Genomic DNA, 18,043 nt, shown 5'->3' on the forward strand with positions numbered 1-18,043 from the left:
ACAGTTGTGTAAGAAGTGTGTTTTCTTACTGCACGTTGATTGACGGCCAGGGTCAGAATGTGGAAAGCATTTGCTGGGCTCTGTCAGATCATAGTGAGCTGCTGACAGCTTACTCTACAGTTTGCTTCCTTCTCACACTAGTGAGATTTATGCTGCAATTGTGAAGGTGCTAATTAAACATTGCTTTATGGGGTAGTCGTTTAAATTGTTCTGGAAAAAGATCCTACCACCTGTATTATTAAACATAACCTTTATTTGATAGGAGTTAGCTAGTGACAGGGTTTAAATCTATTACAAGACCACTGCCTTAATTGACATCATTCACAATACTCTGAAATATTGAAACAAAGTTTATACAACACACTGAGAGTTTGACTTCTTTAATGCCAGTGTGATCTTAGCAGCAAATAGCACTTCTCAGAAGAAAATTCAAGATCATCTCTGAAAGTCTGCTTGTCGACCAGGAGAGGAGATATTTGAAAGGTACTGTTGGTAGCAGCTGCATCTCTTGTGCCACTGCTGGCCTGGCCAAGTAATAACAACGGAGAGCGATGCTCTTAGTTGGCGTTTTAAATGGGATTATGAAGTGCAAGAAAAATGGGGGGAAATAAGGAAAATACTTTCAATAAAATGATAGTAGAAAAGTCACTAATGTCAAGTCTTGGATTTAGTTTTTGCAGAATAGCTATTTACAAGGGCACCAATGAGTCATGAGGAAGTTCCTTAAATATGTTCAAGGCTCCTCTAAAAATTTGATGATGCAGAAAAAATGTACAAATTGATACATGGCTCTGTGTTGGGTGTTTTTGTGAGCTATTTTTTAATTAAAATTATATATTTGCTTAACTTTCTCATGTAAAAAAATCACTTTTGGGATGCTTTTATTATTTTACCACATTATGTTGTGGAAGAATTTAGGGCCAGATCCTCAGCTGATGTACATTGATGGTGCTCCATTGATTTCAGCTGATTTTAATGGAGCTGTGCCAATTTACACCAGCAAAGAGCTGATGTAAACTGTTTATGAATGTGTGGAACAGCCTAGAGCCATTGCTGGTAGGCCCTGTGCTAGATAGATTGGGACCTAAACTACTACTTCATTCCTCCATCTTCATTCAGCAGAAATTCCCGAAGGACTGTGCTTATGTAGAACTTATTGAGTTTCTCTACTAAGGCTGTGTCTACACTATGGACCCTACAGTGGCACAGCTGTACTGTTACAACTCTTCTGCTGTACAGTCTCCCATGTAGCCGCTCTTTGCCAGTGGGAGAGAGCTCTCCTGCTGGCATAATTAAACCACCACCAGTGAGCGGTGTTGGTAGGAGAACCTCTCTTGCCAACATAGCGCTGTCCACACCAGCACTTTTGTCAGTGAAACTTGTGTCGATCAGGGGTGTGGTTTTTTTTCACACTCCCTGACCGACAAAAGTGCTAGTATAGACAAAGTCTTAGTTTCATGAAAGGGTAGCCAGTTTGTGGGCCTTTTTCTCAGTTACACTGAGGGCTGGTCTACATGGGAACACTCAGGAAAGTCAAGAAAAATTAACTAAAGGTGTGACGTTAAAGCACATTAAATCCCTGTGTGGATGCTCTCAATCAAAAGTAATGTGGCCTTTGTTCACTTTAGCTTACTCCTCAAAGGATTAATTTATGGGAGGAAAAAAAACATTTCCCACCACCTTCAAGTTATTTTGAGCATTAAAAAAACAATCCAAAACTTGGTGATATGTTGTATAGCAATTGCAGTTTTGAAGATGATTAATATGCAAATTAAAATGAAAATTATATGGGGCAGAGAAAAGCATGGAGTCTAGTTCACAATGTTGCTTAACAATAACCTGGAGAGAATATTGTGGAGAAGTTGATTGACAGCAGGGAATGAAGGTTCTCACCACTAGGATACTGCTTTAAATTTGACCCAAGTTGATAGTAACTGAAAGTCATCATTACCACCTGAAGTGTGATATGTGTTGATGGTCTTGGTTCAGATCACATCCTAGTGGACAGATGTTCTCATCACAGAAAATCTACCGTCCCTATTGGCACCCTTGCTGGCAGAGCAGAGAAGCCAAGGACTGAACGTGCATAGCTAAAGAGTTGTGTCTCACTTCACCACTAGTGGTGACATCTCCAGGTCAGGGTCGAGGCCCAGTGATGGGGCAACATGAGGGAAGCCTGCACTGCCGCCATCTCTACAGTGAATAAACGGAGAACATCAGTGCTCAGACATCACTAACGAACGCTAAGATCAAAACAAATGTACTTCTATTTTAAAACAAAATCAGATTCATCGACAATAAAATTAACCAAACTCTACAAATATCTCTAACGTAAATCACAGTGTAGAGTAATACGGAGGCCTTTCTCCTTTGGTGAGTTAACCTTTCCTCTCTCTTCCTAAGATGAAAGAAGTTACAGAATGAATGAAAGCCAAACTGAAAAAAGATAAGGATTCAAACAATGACAGTCAGTTTTCATCACTCCCCCTCTTTATGTCTGGACACCTCTGTGAAGTGAATTCATTTAATCCCTTTGGTAAAGTTCAGTCCCACAGCTTGTTTCTAAAATGGAAAGTGGCCAAGACATAATTTGCCTTCAAAACAGGCTGTGGACATTTGGCAGGCAGTACGGAGCTCTTTCCAGTTTCAGAAGGAACCATTTGGTTCTGGCCTTTGAATAGCCTCCAATTTAGAGGAAGTAAGGAAGATCAGAGCCTTTCAAAAGACCCCCATTATGGTTTTAGTCTTGTCCATTGTCCAGGGGTTTAGATAAAATTATTGGATAGAGTGTTTCTAATAATAAAATATGAAAATAATTAGCGAAAATGGCTTTGGGCAGTTGTCTTGCTTTTATGAGATTAAGTGATAACAGCATTTTCCTGCATCCCCATAAAAAGGATGGATGTTCCCAAAGCTCAAGTTAGATAATTACTATGGTTTTCTTTGCACCAAACCATGACATTCGATATATTTTCACAATAAATAGCTTAAAGTAAATTGTACTTTGTATTCTATTTATCGATGTTTCAGTTAAAGCAGGATCAGTCAAATCAAATCCTGCTTTTTCACTGAAGTCATTGGGAATTTTGCCATTCTCTTAAATGGGAACAGGATCAGGCCCAATATTATGTATAGATCAAATCCTGCAGTCCTTACTCCAGTAAAACATCCCGGCAGGACCTGACTCTCTTTCTATTCATGTATTCTATTCAGTAGTCTCAGTCTTCCAAAACCTTCTTACAAATCAATGTAAATGCTTTGTAAACAAAAGGATGTCTTGTAAACAGATAGATGTTTTCATTTAAGCAGGAAGTGAAATATCTTATGTGAGTTGTGAGCACCATAAATTCTCCATCTTTGGCAGAGGGCATGGCTAAGCACAGATGGACACAGAGCAGAGTTCTGAACAGGAAATTTCAGAGGAAATCTTTTCCAGGAAGCACTTTTTGAAATTATACTTTATTCCTAATGACTTCTTCCATAATGATTTTCCTCAAAAAATGTCTGTGTACCATCAGCAATTCAAGTAGCATGACCAGCAAACCAAGAACAGAATTTGTTTATTATCGTAATCATATCGAGATCTGACCAGAAAAGGTGTTTCGGCTCATTCTCAACAGACTTTTTATTAGCTGTTTCCCTCCTTGTAGATCTCAGTCTACCACATGTTAAGCTGTTTTTCTTTTGGTTACTTAAACTGGCCCCAAAGCCTGCAATTTGATGCTGCCCTAACTGCCCCCCGCAGGCTGTGTGTCAGAAGGGCATTCTTTGGCCATGTGCCTCCCCTCCCTGACACATGTTTGCCAAACTGTCACTTAACCTTTCAGACCATTAATTTGTTAGCAGATTTTCAACAGATTGCATAGGGGCAGAGCATTACCAACAGGCTGATGGTTCCAATGTGGATTCCATTTAGGAGATCCCGTCTGCCTCAAACTGACCAGACCTCAGGATTTTCAGCTGATATTTCAGGCAGTTAACAAGTGAGAACTTTTAGACTGGTCAAAAAAACTTTTAGACGTTGTCCTAGTCAAAATATAACAACAGCCTATCAAGCCAAGAGTGTTTGTGCCTGGCCATTATATCTTGTTGCTGCCTGGGCAAAACAGAGGAATTACCTTCTCCAAACCAGTCATGGATCATTTGTATTTAACACAGCAGAGAACGCAGTTTGAATTGTTCATCTAGCATTTCATGTTTAGGATGTATTTCAACTGTAAAATAAATAAAGCCAGCTAAAAAAAATATCTAAACTATGTAAAAATAGACTACCAGCTAGATCCTCACTACTATACAGAATAGAACAAAGAAAATTATAAAATCATTAGGCAAATGTATAGCTTAGCCTCTGGTGTGCTTTTAACATTTGATACTCAAAACTGTTCATTGATCTGTCCTGTTCCTATTTTCTGAATTCAGTTCTGTGCGGTACATGTTACAAATCCACATGAGCTAAATAAGGTGTGTTGTTACTGCTACTTTAATCCACTAAAAGAGTAGGCCAAGTAACACATGAAGCCCTTGAGACTTTTTCTCTAAAGTGTCAGAGTATGATGGTGACTATTTAATAACAGTCTACTGAAATGGTAATGCTTCCAAAGCACACAGTCTGATATGGAGTGTCAGCCATTTTTCAGGCCTTTGCTTCCCAGAAAATGAACCAAAATATCTTCTGCAAGGAGGAGAAAAGGGGTCAGAGATGAATCCCTGTTGAGAGTATGCAGCACTTGATAGAACCAGTTCATAATGGGGATCTGATCTAATGGGTACAGCAGCCTCATTAACAGAAGAATTTCAAACCAGGAACTTTATAACTTTATTCCTAATTCATTCACATGAGAGAGGGGATGGCTTTAAAGAACAGGAATTTAACCAACAAAACACATATTGAGATTTCCTTGTAGAAGGAAATCTGGCCCCAGTTCTATCTTTGTGTGTCTTACATGCTTTAAGCTTTTATGCACTGATCACTAAGTTAGCCAACCACTGAGCCCCCTCAGGAACAATTACCTGCTTTGTTGCTGCTATCAGTACAGTATTTAGTGTGTTTTGTGGCAGGTATCCATTGTTTGATTGTTTCCCAAATAATCTGCATGAAATGGCCTACAAAGCATTTGACATGATCTAGGGAGGTTGAGAATGAAAGTGGTGGCATTGACCAAAATTTACAAAAGTGAGCGCCTACAGTTAGCAGACTATGTATGCCAGGGCCCATGATGGGGGACCAGTGCAAAGCTACTGCACCAGCTCCGTGGCAGTGTGGAGAATCCCTCTTACATAGCATTCTCTGGAGACTTTTTCCAACCACCTTTCCTGGTGGCATAAAGGGACAAGGGCAGAACAGAAAATCAGACCTGTTATCTCTAAAGCCATGAAAAGTTCTTTCCGTTCCACAGGTCTGGGCTTCTCAGAGTCAAACCAGGATAGAGTTTTGTTTTTAAATGAGCATGTCCACCTATTTCAGCTCTCCATGTACATTAACCCAATAGGCTACTTAGCGAAGGTAATGTTTTTTGTTTGATTAAAAACTTGGCCTCTTTACCTATGGGGAGAAGCAAGGAGAAATAGCTGAAATCTGGTGAGTGAGAGATGGAAGAGCATGCTGATGAGCTCTCCTGAAAGGTAGGGGGTGTGTGTGTGTGTCTGTGTGTGTGTACACTGTTCCACGTAGAAGACTATTTATTCCTAGCTGGAAAAGCCCAAAAGTCACCAATATATAGGAGATATATGTCTAACATAGCAGGGGTTTCCCTGACTTTGGGATAATATACCTGAGTTCTAGCATATTTATTTTAAGATACTATTTACAAACAAAAACAACAAGGAGTCCAGTGGCACCTTAAAGACTAACAGATTTATTTGGGCATAAGCTTTCGTGGGCTAAAACCCACTTCATCGGATGCATGGAGTGAAAATTACAGATGCAGGCATTATTATACTGACACATGAAGAGAAGGGAGTTACCTTACAAGTGGAGAACCAGTGTTGACAGGGCCAATTTGACCAGGGTGGATGTAGTCCACTCCCAATAATAGATTATATTAATAATATTTACAAAAAAATAATATTTACAAACAGAACCTCTTTTGGAAAATGTTGATGATCACGATTCTAAAAAACCCACCAATATAACCGCCCAGTATTAAAGACCATTCTTCCTGCTCCACCAAACTATTGAAACACCAGAAAGGTGGTTCAGATATAACAAAAAACAAAGAACTTTCATGGGTGTTATACTTGACTGCCTACTTCCAGCCAAAGCCAGCTTTTACACGGCTGTGGAGCCGCGTATTTAATTGAGGACTGAGGCAGGGTTGGGGATAATCTATTTAATTATGAAAGATATAGTCTAAAGTAAGCATGGTACTGATGCTGCTGTAACCTAGCCTGGCTGTATTCTCAGTCTCTGCAACTGCTTCCTGCCTCTTTGAGAGTCAGCAGGAAGTGTGGCACTGAAAAGAGGCCTGCAGGCCATGTGGCAACCTGCTGAAACATAACCCTTTATAGCACACGGAGCAGACCAATACAGAATCAAGGACAAAGGGAAGATAAAGGGAGTGGCCTTGGTTCAAGCACTGAACCTCTTGTGGAGAAGGGTAATGATATTTTTTTATTACTGCCACCATATATTTTCCTTTTTCTCTCTCATAACTGAAGGAAACACAGGATAGAATCAGATTGCACCCCTCAGCTTCATGAAGAGTAGGAGAAAGTGCTGAAGCATCCTGCCTGTAGAAGACAGTTATACTTATTATTATTTAATATTTATAATACAGGCGTGCCTATAAAGCCAGCTAGACTGGGGACTTATTGTGTTAGATATTGTTTATCATGAAGGCTCGTGGAAAGGAGAAAAACAAAGAGGAGGAAGCCTGTCACGTCCACATTAAAAATATTTTGGACAGTTGTCAACATTTTCAGTCACACACCAGACATAGCATATTGAGCAATAGTCCTGTCTGAAAACTTTCTCCTCCATGGCTCTGAAACAAGTACTGCATCACTCCGGCCTTACAGACTCTGACAGTATTGGACTTAACCTACTGCAGGCACTAGTTAAGAATGGCCCAAGACCTAGATTTATTGTGTAAACGTAGCACATACAGTAAAGAGTAGTTGCTATTCATACAGTTATTTATCAGTGACTTTGGCAACATAATTGGAACCATAAAAGAATATCCTGGAGAGTTACTTCAAGGTATTTAGTGCTGATACTGAATGCCTAACTTGTTATTCAGGTGCTGGTGAGGTAGGATTACCAGAAAATGTATCTGTATTTGGGCTAGAGGCTGAAATCGAACCATCTGCATTGCCCATGGCTATTTCCAAACCAAACACATGCTCATGAGGGGAAACGAGATGATATGATTTATAAAGGAACTATAATTTATAAGAATAGCTGCTCTCCAGTATTAATTGTATCTACCCGAGTTGCTTCTGTTGCAGCAGAATTGCATCCTGTAGCCAAGATTAAAAAAAAGAGAGAGACAAATTTTTACACTGAAAATGTTTGATAACATTTTTAAAATGAGATCCCCAGTTATCAGTGTCTATAGGTTACTGGAAAAACAAACTGAACAAATGGCAATCCTTTACTGTAGGTCGTTGACCTCCAAATGAGCAGTCCTGAAACCCACACTGTTTGGTTAGAGACTGAACAAGCAGGTGGCAATCCCGCTGCACAGGGGGAAACAAAATTCTTGCTTAAATCTCAATTCCAGATCTAAAAGCTACCCACAAAGATGCCTTATCAAGACAGTGTAGAGAGTTCCCCTTTCTAATCATACACAAGCTACTATATAAAAGAAATGAAAGACAGCTCAGAGAAAGACACTCTAATCATTCACTTGGGTTTTTATGCTTGCACATCTGATATTAATTTTTTTCTGATATTTCTTAGCCTAATATCCCAAAATATAAGCTGTGAAAAACATAAACAAAATCCACTGGTGTAAGTTCCAACCCTTTTACATGTCTGCATCAGGCAATCCTTACTTTCACCACAATTATAATTTGAGACTATTATGTTTCTTACCAACTGCCTCAAGATATGTATTTGAAAAGCATTCAAAATCAGAGAAATATACATCTTTTCTGTGTCATGAGAAGTGACAACCCTGCTAAGAAAAAATCAACATTTTTAAGCTAAATCAATAGACAGCTATTTCAAGTTTTTTATTCAAGATCAAGGGAAAGAGTTACAAATCTTGAGATCCAAATTAAACACTTTTAACAAACACATTGAATTTTGCTGTTGTATAACTTTTCAGATGTAGAGTTAGATGATACCATACTCATTATCCATCACTGTTAATAATCCTTGTTCTCTGATACATGCAATATTTTAGTGATAACTTACTTCAATGTTTACCTTCAGAAAACTTTAATAACAAATGCCTAACTTAGTTGGGAAAAAACAAAAAGAGCTTATGAACAAAAATATTTATTTTATTCATAAGGGAAATATATATTAGATATTCATACACCCAGGGACCAGATTGTAAGGGGGGAGCTGCCAATTTCAGTGGGACTTGTGAGAGTTACTTACCAACCAGTAAGGGGGAAAAGATACACAGTGTGGCCCTATATTTTGGTTTTTTAGCTTTACATTAATTTAGTCAGAATGCTAGGTGTACATCTTCTTTTGAAGGGATAGTAGGAAAACCCCCCCAGAGGTTAGCTATGCAATCAAACACATTTAATGTATTTTATAATAATAGCATGAGACAAAACTCTGCAAATGACACAAAAGTCCATTTCAAGCAGTACTCTTAAAAGGCCATAAATATGATGTCCCTCCAGCTATTTACATAATAAAATTGTGCATATTTCAGTAGCTGTATTTTAATTGTTTTCAGGGGTGAGGGGGTTCACCTGCCTTTGCCACAGTCAGTGTCCATGGTCAGTTTGTTAGACTCATGTAATTCTCCAATGTGTAGGGTACTTTAGCTAGTGTTTTGAATTCACCCACTTGATGGAGCTTTGTGAGGGAAAAGAGAGAGATCTGAGAAAAGGATTTTCACAAATGCCTCCACCTGTGGCCTGGTTCCTCTAAGGGGCTAGGAATCAGGTGATCCTAGTGCAGTTGTATAAAAGCAGCCTTTGGAGGCTGGCTGTAATTTAGCATTTTCTGATGGGCTGTGGGGGGCACTTGAGGGTTGGCAGGCAGCTAGCTTGATCTTTCTTTTCTACTATAGCTGGTTCTTGGTTTTTCTTCTCTATCTTTTCCTCCTCCCACAAGTCCCTCCACATTTTTTTTTCCCATGTGAAGTTTGCTAAAAGGCCATGAGAGGTTAGTTTGTGTAGGGGAATAAAAAACACATTGTCTCAAGATTGGTAGTCTCCTGAGTCAGGCTGACAAGCAGTTCACCTGCCACTACTGGGGAGTGTATTTCATTCTAGCTGACTCTAGGTTTTTGGGTTTGGTTGTTTTTTTAGAGAGTTCCCAAATGGAATTAAATTTTTCAAACTTATCTTCCTATGTCTGAGTCTTTAACACATAGCGGTTTTCATCAGGCCCTCCAGCCATTCTTTATAGAAACCTGTTGGGATTCTTAAGGCCCAAATTATGTGTTTAGATATTCATGTGCAGCTCCATTATTAGGAAAAGGGACCTATTTTATCCCCCAGAAAACAATCTGAAGGCCCTCTTGAAGCATGTGGAATGATGTTTCCTGTGGCCCATGTTTTTGCCAGTAACAGGCAATTCCACTGGCCATTTATCTACATATACATAAAGATATATGATACAACCAGCAGAAGATCTCTAAAATGATTTAACTCTACACTGTTTTGTGGCTTAATTTCAAAATAAAATCATCTTTTTTTCTAATCTACATATTGTTAATATTGCTACCTGGATCTTTCCTCTAAGCTTTGCACTCACTTCACACAGTTGTAAATAACTATACAAGCTGTATGGTAGTGGAGGATCAGGCCCTCTAATTCCCTTAAAGCTCTAATTGTGCTGAGTGACTGAAAAGTTGTCTCTCACTATCTGTATGTATATCATGCTGCACAGGGGAGTCCAGACCTGGTTGGGCTGCTTGACACCATTGTAATACAAATAATAATAAAAGAGGGGGCATCTGTTTGGTTCTGGAGCGGAAGGAGCTGTCATCAGAGTCCCTGTTCCTCCAGCCTGCGTTGTATCTATTTTTACTCCACTACAGCCCCATCCAGGTTGATGAGAGCATTGGCCCATTGTTGGCAGTTTTGTAAAATCATTACAGAAACCCTGTTATTTAAGCCCATTGCTAGTTCTTCTGTACCAGCTACTTAACAAACACTGTTCTTGGAGTCATGCTAATATATTTTAAATCATACTAGTGCACAAAGTCTTATTAGTTCCAGGTTCATTAGACACTAGAGCAGGGGGGAGGAAAAACAATTTGCCAAATGGAAAAGGACAAAAAGGACAGGTTTTTCTAAGTATTGGTGGTGATAGTCAAAGAGCAGCATGTGGTAAAAATCACATAACAATGGCAAACTGCAGTAAGGAACCAGGAAGCCCTTGGGACTACTCAGGCAAAACTTCAGCAGACAAGAGAGTGGACTGCAGGATTGGGTAAGAGATTAGAACACAACTGCAGTAAAAATTCTACTTGACTGGAATGGGCATAGTACATTATACGTTTGAATTTGGGCGTGCAGAACTAATTAGTTAATGCTGGGAATATACACAGAACTGTTTAGCACCCACCAAGTGTTATTGGAAATGATTAAGTGTCAGCGATTTTGGTCAATAAAATGTAATACAAATTAAATTACAAATATTCTATAGCTGATCTAAGTGTTTTATCTGAGCTTCCTACATGTTATGGATACCCTAATCCTTTTTAATGCTCTCTCTTCTCCTGTACAAGAGATTCGGTGAACACCCCACGACAATGAAGTGTTAATTCCTTTAGTTCAGACATACAGTTGAATAGCAGTGCTAATGGACTGGTCCACTAAAGTCAATGGTGTCATGCTGATTTACACCAGCTGAGAATGTAGTTCATTAATACTTTTTATTGCAAACTTACTACATTTAATACATTCACTATATACTATTTCTTTATACTCCTGGCCCCATAACTAGAACAGTGGCGCATGGGCTGTGCTATATTGATCTGTTAGGGATGTTTAAAATAAAATTTAACACATTTTAACTCCGGCCATTCTTGTTCTTTTTTCCACATGGCTTTACCCCAGAGACTTAGTACATCTTGAAGATCAATTTGCAGACACATGTCAGCAAGTCTTCTTGATGCCGTTATGGTATTTCCTCATGTAGCTGTGTTGATTGGCATGTGTCTGTTGTAAGGCGAAGTATCCTATTTCAAGGAAAATATATGTCAGGTGCACATGGTGGAAATAGGGCACTTATACGCTGCAGAATTAACAACCTTAGATAATTTGATTTAGTTCAATTTATTGATTGTTGCAAACAAGCAAAAAGAATGTTGCGTTGAGATGATTAAATGTGATGGGGTCTTTTTTTAAAGCAGTAAAATATACCAAAGGCATGACCAAAGAATTAATATGCAGCTTATAAACATGCTGCAGGGAAAATTCAAAAAGGAAGCAAACAAGAAACAAAAAATAGATTTATCCCTAAAGTTTCAGGGAGCAAAAGAATCTGCTGATGTAAACTTAGTGATTGAAACTGGCCACATGAAACAAAGCTTTATTTTCAGTGGCACCTGGGAATGGTGAGATGGAAGTAATTCCCCTTTAATGAAGATATTGTTGTGTGTCTGGGGCTTTCGACAGAACAGCAATCTCTGCTGACTGGGAAAAGCTTGTATTAAGTTACAGTTCAGCTCTGCTGCATGGGAAACTATGTTTTAAAGTAAAACCTTAGCTTGCATTATCTGTTTAATTTGTTGCATGCCATTTAGGGCATAAACATTTCCAGTTCATTTTAATTTCATATCATAGGAGAATAATAAAGACAGCACAGTTATTGGTCACAGCTGTGTGAATGTGCTGAATGTAACCTAAAGAATTATGCTGTCAAATATACGGAGCCAGTTATTATTGTTTTCCCTTACAATCTTGCCAACAGTTAATTACAGGATTTCATTAAAAAATATTCGTGCAATTAAAATCTCTATATTTGAAAGCCTTTTTAGTAAGAGACTAAACAAGAATAAAAAATTTGTATTCAAAGGTTGCCAGTTTTTGTAACAAGATAATGTTGGTGTCAAATTATAAAACTAATAAACTGTTCTTATCTGGTGTTTTACATATTTTAAATGTAGCAAGGTTGGAATATGCAGTGGTTTTTAACAGTTTAATAAGAATATGTTTCTGGAAAATAACACCATTTATAATCTCTATACAATTAAATCTGGTTATAAAAAATCATTAATGTCACAATTCTGATAAAAGTCTGTGCTGGGATACTAAAAAATTACTTTGTTACATACAGTAAACATGGCACACTGAAAGCAAATAACTAATTTACATCCCTTTTCAGTTGGTTGTGTGTAATTGTATCTTCTATGTGAGAGTTAGACAATAGCATTTTTCTTTCTTTGTGCTACACCCAGCTAATTTTAAGAACTTTATATAAGATATTCAAAGGAATTCAATTTATTAAAATAATTACATATATTTATGCTACTGATCATGTAGGGCCTGATTCTGTAACCATTAAAGTCAATGGGCCAAATCCTCAACTGGAGTAAATTGACAGCTCCAGTGCGATGCTAATTTAGATCATCCCGATGATCTGGTCCCATGGGTTCAACCTTGGTGACCTTATATTTAATCAATAAAATATTTCTTGTTGGCAGCTTTGAGGCCAATGCATACATAAACCAGGCTGCATAATCTGATTGTGAGGTTAGTGTGATTGGTACTGTAGTTTTATCACAGTATTTCAATGGCAAAGAATAGACACAAGGGAAACTGAAATTTTTTCTCTGTTTCCAAAAGTGGATTAAATAGTCTGGGCAAAAGCAGACTGAACAACAATCCCAAACCTCTTTTTCTTAAAGATTTGTTCAGTAATAAATAACTGTTTCAGTCCACTACACTGATGAAAAGAAATTCTTTTTTAATCAATCCCAGGCAACATGTCATGCCATTGTGTAATCACTGGCACAAATAATCAAAAATACAAAACAAACATATCTGTTTAATACAGTCCAGATTAGGAATGTCTTTTAGAAAAGTGCTTTTCACACAGGTGTATTCTATTTTAAGAAAATAGACGGGATTAAAATCTATAGGCTGAAGAGGCATCTAATGTTGGCATATGGCTGTCAAAATAAAAACTATTAGATTGAAACTGACCGAGTACAATTACTGGAAATAAAGCAGGCAAAATGCTTTACTTTCACCCCATGTATGTTTTGATTTTTTTTTTTAAGTACAAATTACTTTAAAACCATTCTTTCATGTTTTCACCTGCTTCAAGGCAAATCCATTTTCAACCTCTTGGTCAGGAGGCCTCCAAATTCCTTTCCTGTGATTAGAAAATGAATCATTATTACCAAACCTCTTCTGCCTATCAAAGAAAAATGTTTCAAGCCCAGTTGTGCTCAGGATTTAATCTCCATGCTAACGTGCTGCTAGGATTTTTCTTTCTGATTCTGTAAGGGGAAAGAATGCAGGCGAAAATTGGAAGGTGAAATGTTTTAGTTGTTCCTTATGGGAAATGGTGCAAGAAAAAAAGACCAAAGCAAGGAAACAAGGCTGGAAAACGTGGGTAATAAGCAGGGAAATACAAAGACAGCATCCTTGGCCTAGAAAATTCTGTGAGGATGTTCTGTTGAAACCAGCTGTGCTTCAAAAAGAGGTGGGAGTGGCTAGAAGAGTGGGGATCCCCAAAAGAGCGCCCCACATGTTAAATACACCACTGCAGAATGTCTCCACGTTAAATAGCTCTGCTGACCCACTGCTGGGTCAGACGGAACACAGGACAGTGTGCTAAAGGCCAAGGCTAAGACTTGCCAAGATAGGAGCCTAAAGTTAGACACCTAAATACATATTATTATGGATTGAATTAAAACGTCTTGTTTTGGGTAGAGAAGCCATTGTAATCAGGTGGCTGAAACACTGGCTGTAGGACTCAAACACAGGCAGATGTAAAAGCTGAATAGAAGTTGAATTATGTGCTCCAAGGGGTTTCAGTTGCAGGGGCAGCTGCAGTTTTGATTGGTGGAACCATTTTGGTCTATGTGTGCGTGTGGGAGAGAGCGAACACAAGCTGAAGTCCCACAGAGAGACAGAGGCAGTGAGGGAATGACAAGCAGCAAGTAACCAAAGGCTGTTAAATGTGACCAGGAGAGAAAACTTTTTGGATACCATGTTCTGGCTGACAGAGGCTGGGAACAGTGAGCAAAGGAACCATTTCCTAGCTGCTTGCTTCCTACTGTGTTTAGGAAAACAGGACTTTTTGCATGTAAATAAACCAAACTGCATCATAGAAATACCTAACTATCACTAATTTCTCCTCCTAACTGGAAAAATCTACAAGATCCTCATTTTTTTGCTAGCTTCTCTGGTCAAAAGGAGTTACAATACATAGGTGCTAAAATGAGTGCCTGGATTCTCAGGGGTGTTGGGTGCCCCATAGATGTCGCTGAGGTCAGAGTACACTTGATATAGATTTATGAAACCACCTGTAGGCACTCAGTTTTTAAAAATCTTGGCTCAGTCCTTTGCCTACGTACACAAACCGGTAGATCAAAGACTAATATGATCAAACGGGTCTACTCTAATGACACAAATAGATGCGAGTGTGGTGAAGTGCAGACCATGGAGCATCTGGTCCCTTGTTGTCTTCTCGGGGAGACCTGTACAAAGGAGGAGCTCGCTGCACCCATGGAAAGCGCCGTCGCTTGTGCACAGTTCTGGAAAAGTGTCTAGTTTGTGACAAGGACGTGAGGAGAAGAAGGCTCAGTCTCACAACATCTAGAGTGCCTAGCTTTATTGGTCAGAAGCAGAAGGTTTCTGGGCTTATTGCAGGGCCTGAGGCAGCATACAAACAGTGTATAATCTGGGGCCTCTCGCCTCAGAGGGTATGGTAAAGAAAAATAGCTGCTAGTGCTAAGGAGGGAAACGTTATCTGTCTGGAGCACAGATGTTACACTCCACCCTACCTTGAAACCCACAGCCCTGTGCTAGAGGAGGTAGGGAGCTGCACTGCCCCAGCAGGACCATCAGGAAGCTGCATTGTGAGCTTCCTAGAGCATAGGGGGAGTGTGCCAGCTGCTACACCTCATAAGGGAGTGCTGGTCAGTGCAGAGGGGGACAGGACCGAGGCACATGGGGCAGCTATTATCTGTTAAGCAATAGCCTATCCCGGATCTAGCAAAGCCAATGGCAGAATTCTCATTCACCTGGATGCCAGCAGATCTGGCCTATATGCTGGATGTTAGAACTTCCTGTTTCAATTTAATTTTTTATTTGCAATATTGATAAGCCATTTCCTGGTTTGTATTTAATATAATATTAAATCAAAAATTATCAAAATGACAAGGTTTTAAATGAGGATAAAGGAAGAAAAATGCAAATTTGCATGGCTATATGTAACATTTTTGACAATAAATTACCTGAGAATGAAAACAGAGAGAGGAATTCAGAGCAGATATCTGTACATTGCTACAATTAAACATTTTGTAATGATTTTTGTCCAGTGGAGCAAGATTAGTAAACTTGTTGTCTAGTTGTTTATAGCTTTAGTAAGTATTGAGTTTCACTTCAATATAATTAACATTTTTAGTAGTTCTCTGCATTCTGGTCCCTGAATGACGCTAGAATAAAGATATTCAGGTAAACCTGAAGAAAGTCCAATATCTCTCCATGTGCAGTTGTGTTTATAGCTTTCGCATGTGTGTGGTTTTTTTTAATGCCACAGGGAGCCATTTATAGGGCTAAAATAACATAGAATCTTTTCTTTTGATGTTTCCACCATGTAGGAGGTGAAATACTGTCAGAAGACAAGATTTCTTATTATTTAGGTCACATTAAGGTGTCCGTGAGGCAAGAGAAAAGGCTGTGAATCCCAGAAACAGAAAGATCTATACGAGACCCCAGCAACATCCACTTCTTTAGTTAGTCCTTGAGTTCTTGCTTCCAGTGAAGTCAATGGTACTTCCTTCAGTCATTAACTTTAGCTGTAACAAGATTGGGTCAACAATAACTATTAATAGCTTGAGTTGTTTGCAATACTATTCAGAAATAACCTATGATGTAAAATTGAAGATCTCAATGTTTAGAATGAATTCTAATCTTGATAAATAATAAATCTCAGTAGTGTTTGACTTTTGAACAGTCCCCTACCTTGTGAAATATAGTTCCAGGATTTGCACTCTAAAGTTTGCTTTATTTTAGCATGTGTTTTTATAGCATGTGCTAGTTAAAGTTGAATTACAGCTTCCATTGTAACATCCCTCATTTCCTCCAAACTTGATTTTGTTGTTTTGTTCTTTTCTTTGATAGATTTCACATATGAACAGAAACATTTAGAATTAGCTGTGGTGTTTGTTTAGCTCAATCTAACATGGCTGTTACTGGAGTCACTATGAAGCACATTAGCTCAGTCTGAATTAACAGGGTTCTCATCCCATTTTAAATTATAAACACAAGGGGACTGAACTAGGGTGGAGTTTTCAACCTTAACACTGATTTTTCTGACCTCTCTATGTGCTCAATTTTGCAACCGTAACAATAATAGTTTATTGCACGGAATGTTTACCAGCCATGCACTATATCATATATGTTATCTAACAGCAATGAATGATGGTCAGAAACAACTGGAGCACAAGGGAGTATACAACAAGCAAAGGTCATGATGCAGCTAGCAATGTGTGCATTCAACTTCTATTGATTTGCACAGTTGGGACCAAGTCTTGATGTAGTTTAGAGATCCTTAACCTATTTGCTGAGAAATGTGCTGGCTTCTTTATCTTCTGAGGGTCATCTGGTAGTATATATTACATTAAAATGCGTTCAACAAATGTTGTTTTGTTCAAGGTTTTGATTTAACTTTAAGTGGAAGTTCCTTCTATAGCCCCGCTGATATTTAAAAGGCTGATTTTAAACCTGCAGTTGAAGCATTGTATATGCAAGTGTCAATGGGATCTTTTCTCCAGAATTGTGGGGAGGCAATTTTCCCTAAATAGTTTTGGAACTCATTTTTATGCATGGAAATGTGGAGAAAAGATGTGTATGTTCAAGCTTATTTGTAATGTGCCTCAGTTGGGTTCAGAAATGTTTAGTAGTCACCTCCTATCCTAAGCAAAAATCACTATGAATGTGCATATAATTTCCTTAGCCTTAAAGGTAAATTATTTTGTAATTAAAACAGAAAAGTAATGTAGTACTGTGATGCTTCTTGGGATCCCCAGGATGGTGAATTGCTCTGTTACCGCCCCTCCCCCCACCTCCAGTGAGAGACATACTTGCTTATACTTAACTGGGTTTCATCTCCCTGACACCACCAGCCTGTTAGCTGGCCAAATAATTTCTGGGCTATGCCAGCCCTTACTTTGCCTTACAGGTTAATAATACTTCAATATCTAGTTTGCATAATATTAAGATACCATTAACTTGGGTTTCAAAGTAGCAGCTGTGTTAGTCTGTATCCGCAAAAAGAAAAGGAGTACTTGTGGCACCTTAGAGACTAACAAATTTATTTGAGCATAAGCTTTCGTGTATGTGTATATATATATATCTTCTTACTATACGTTCCATTCTATGCATCCGATGAAGTGAGCTGTAGCTCACGAAAGCTTATGCTCAAATAAATTTGTTAGTCTCTAAGGTGCCACAAGTACTCCTTTTCTGTTAACTTGGGTGTGAACAGAGACTGGGAGTGGCTGGGTCATTACACATATTGAATTTATTTCCCCATGTTAAAGATCCTCACACCATCTTGTCAACTGTCTAAATGGACCATCTTGATTATCACTACAATTTTTTTTTCTCCTGCTGATAATAGCTCATCTTAATTAATTAGCCTCTCACAGTTTGTATGGTAACTTCCACCTTCTCTGTATGTGTATATATATAGCTTCTTACTATATGTTCCATTCTGTGCATC

This window comes from Chelonia mydas, chromosome 9 (genome assembly GCF_015237465.2).
Source record: "Chelonia mydas isolate rCheMyd1 chromosome 9, rCheMyd1.pri.v2, whole genome shotgun sequence".
Classification (NCBI taxonomy): domain Eukaryota; kingdom Metazoa; phylum Chordata; order Testudines; family Cheloniidae; genus Chelonia; species Chelonia mydas.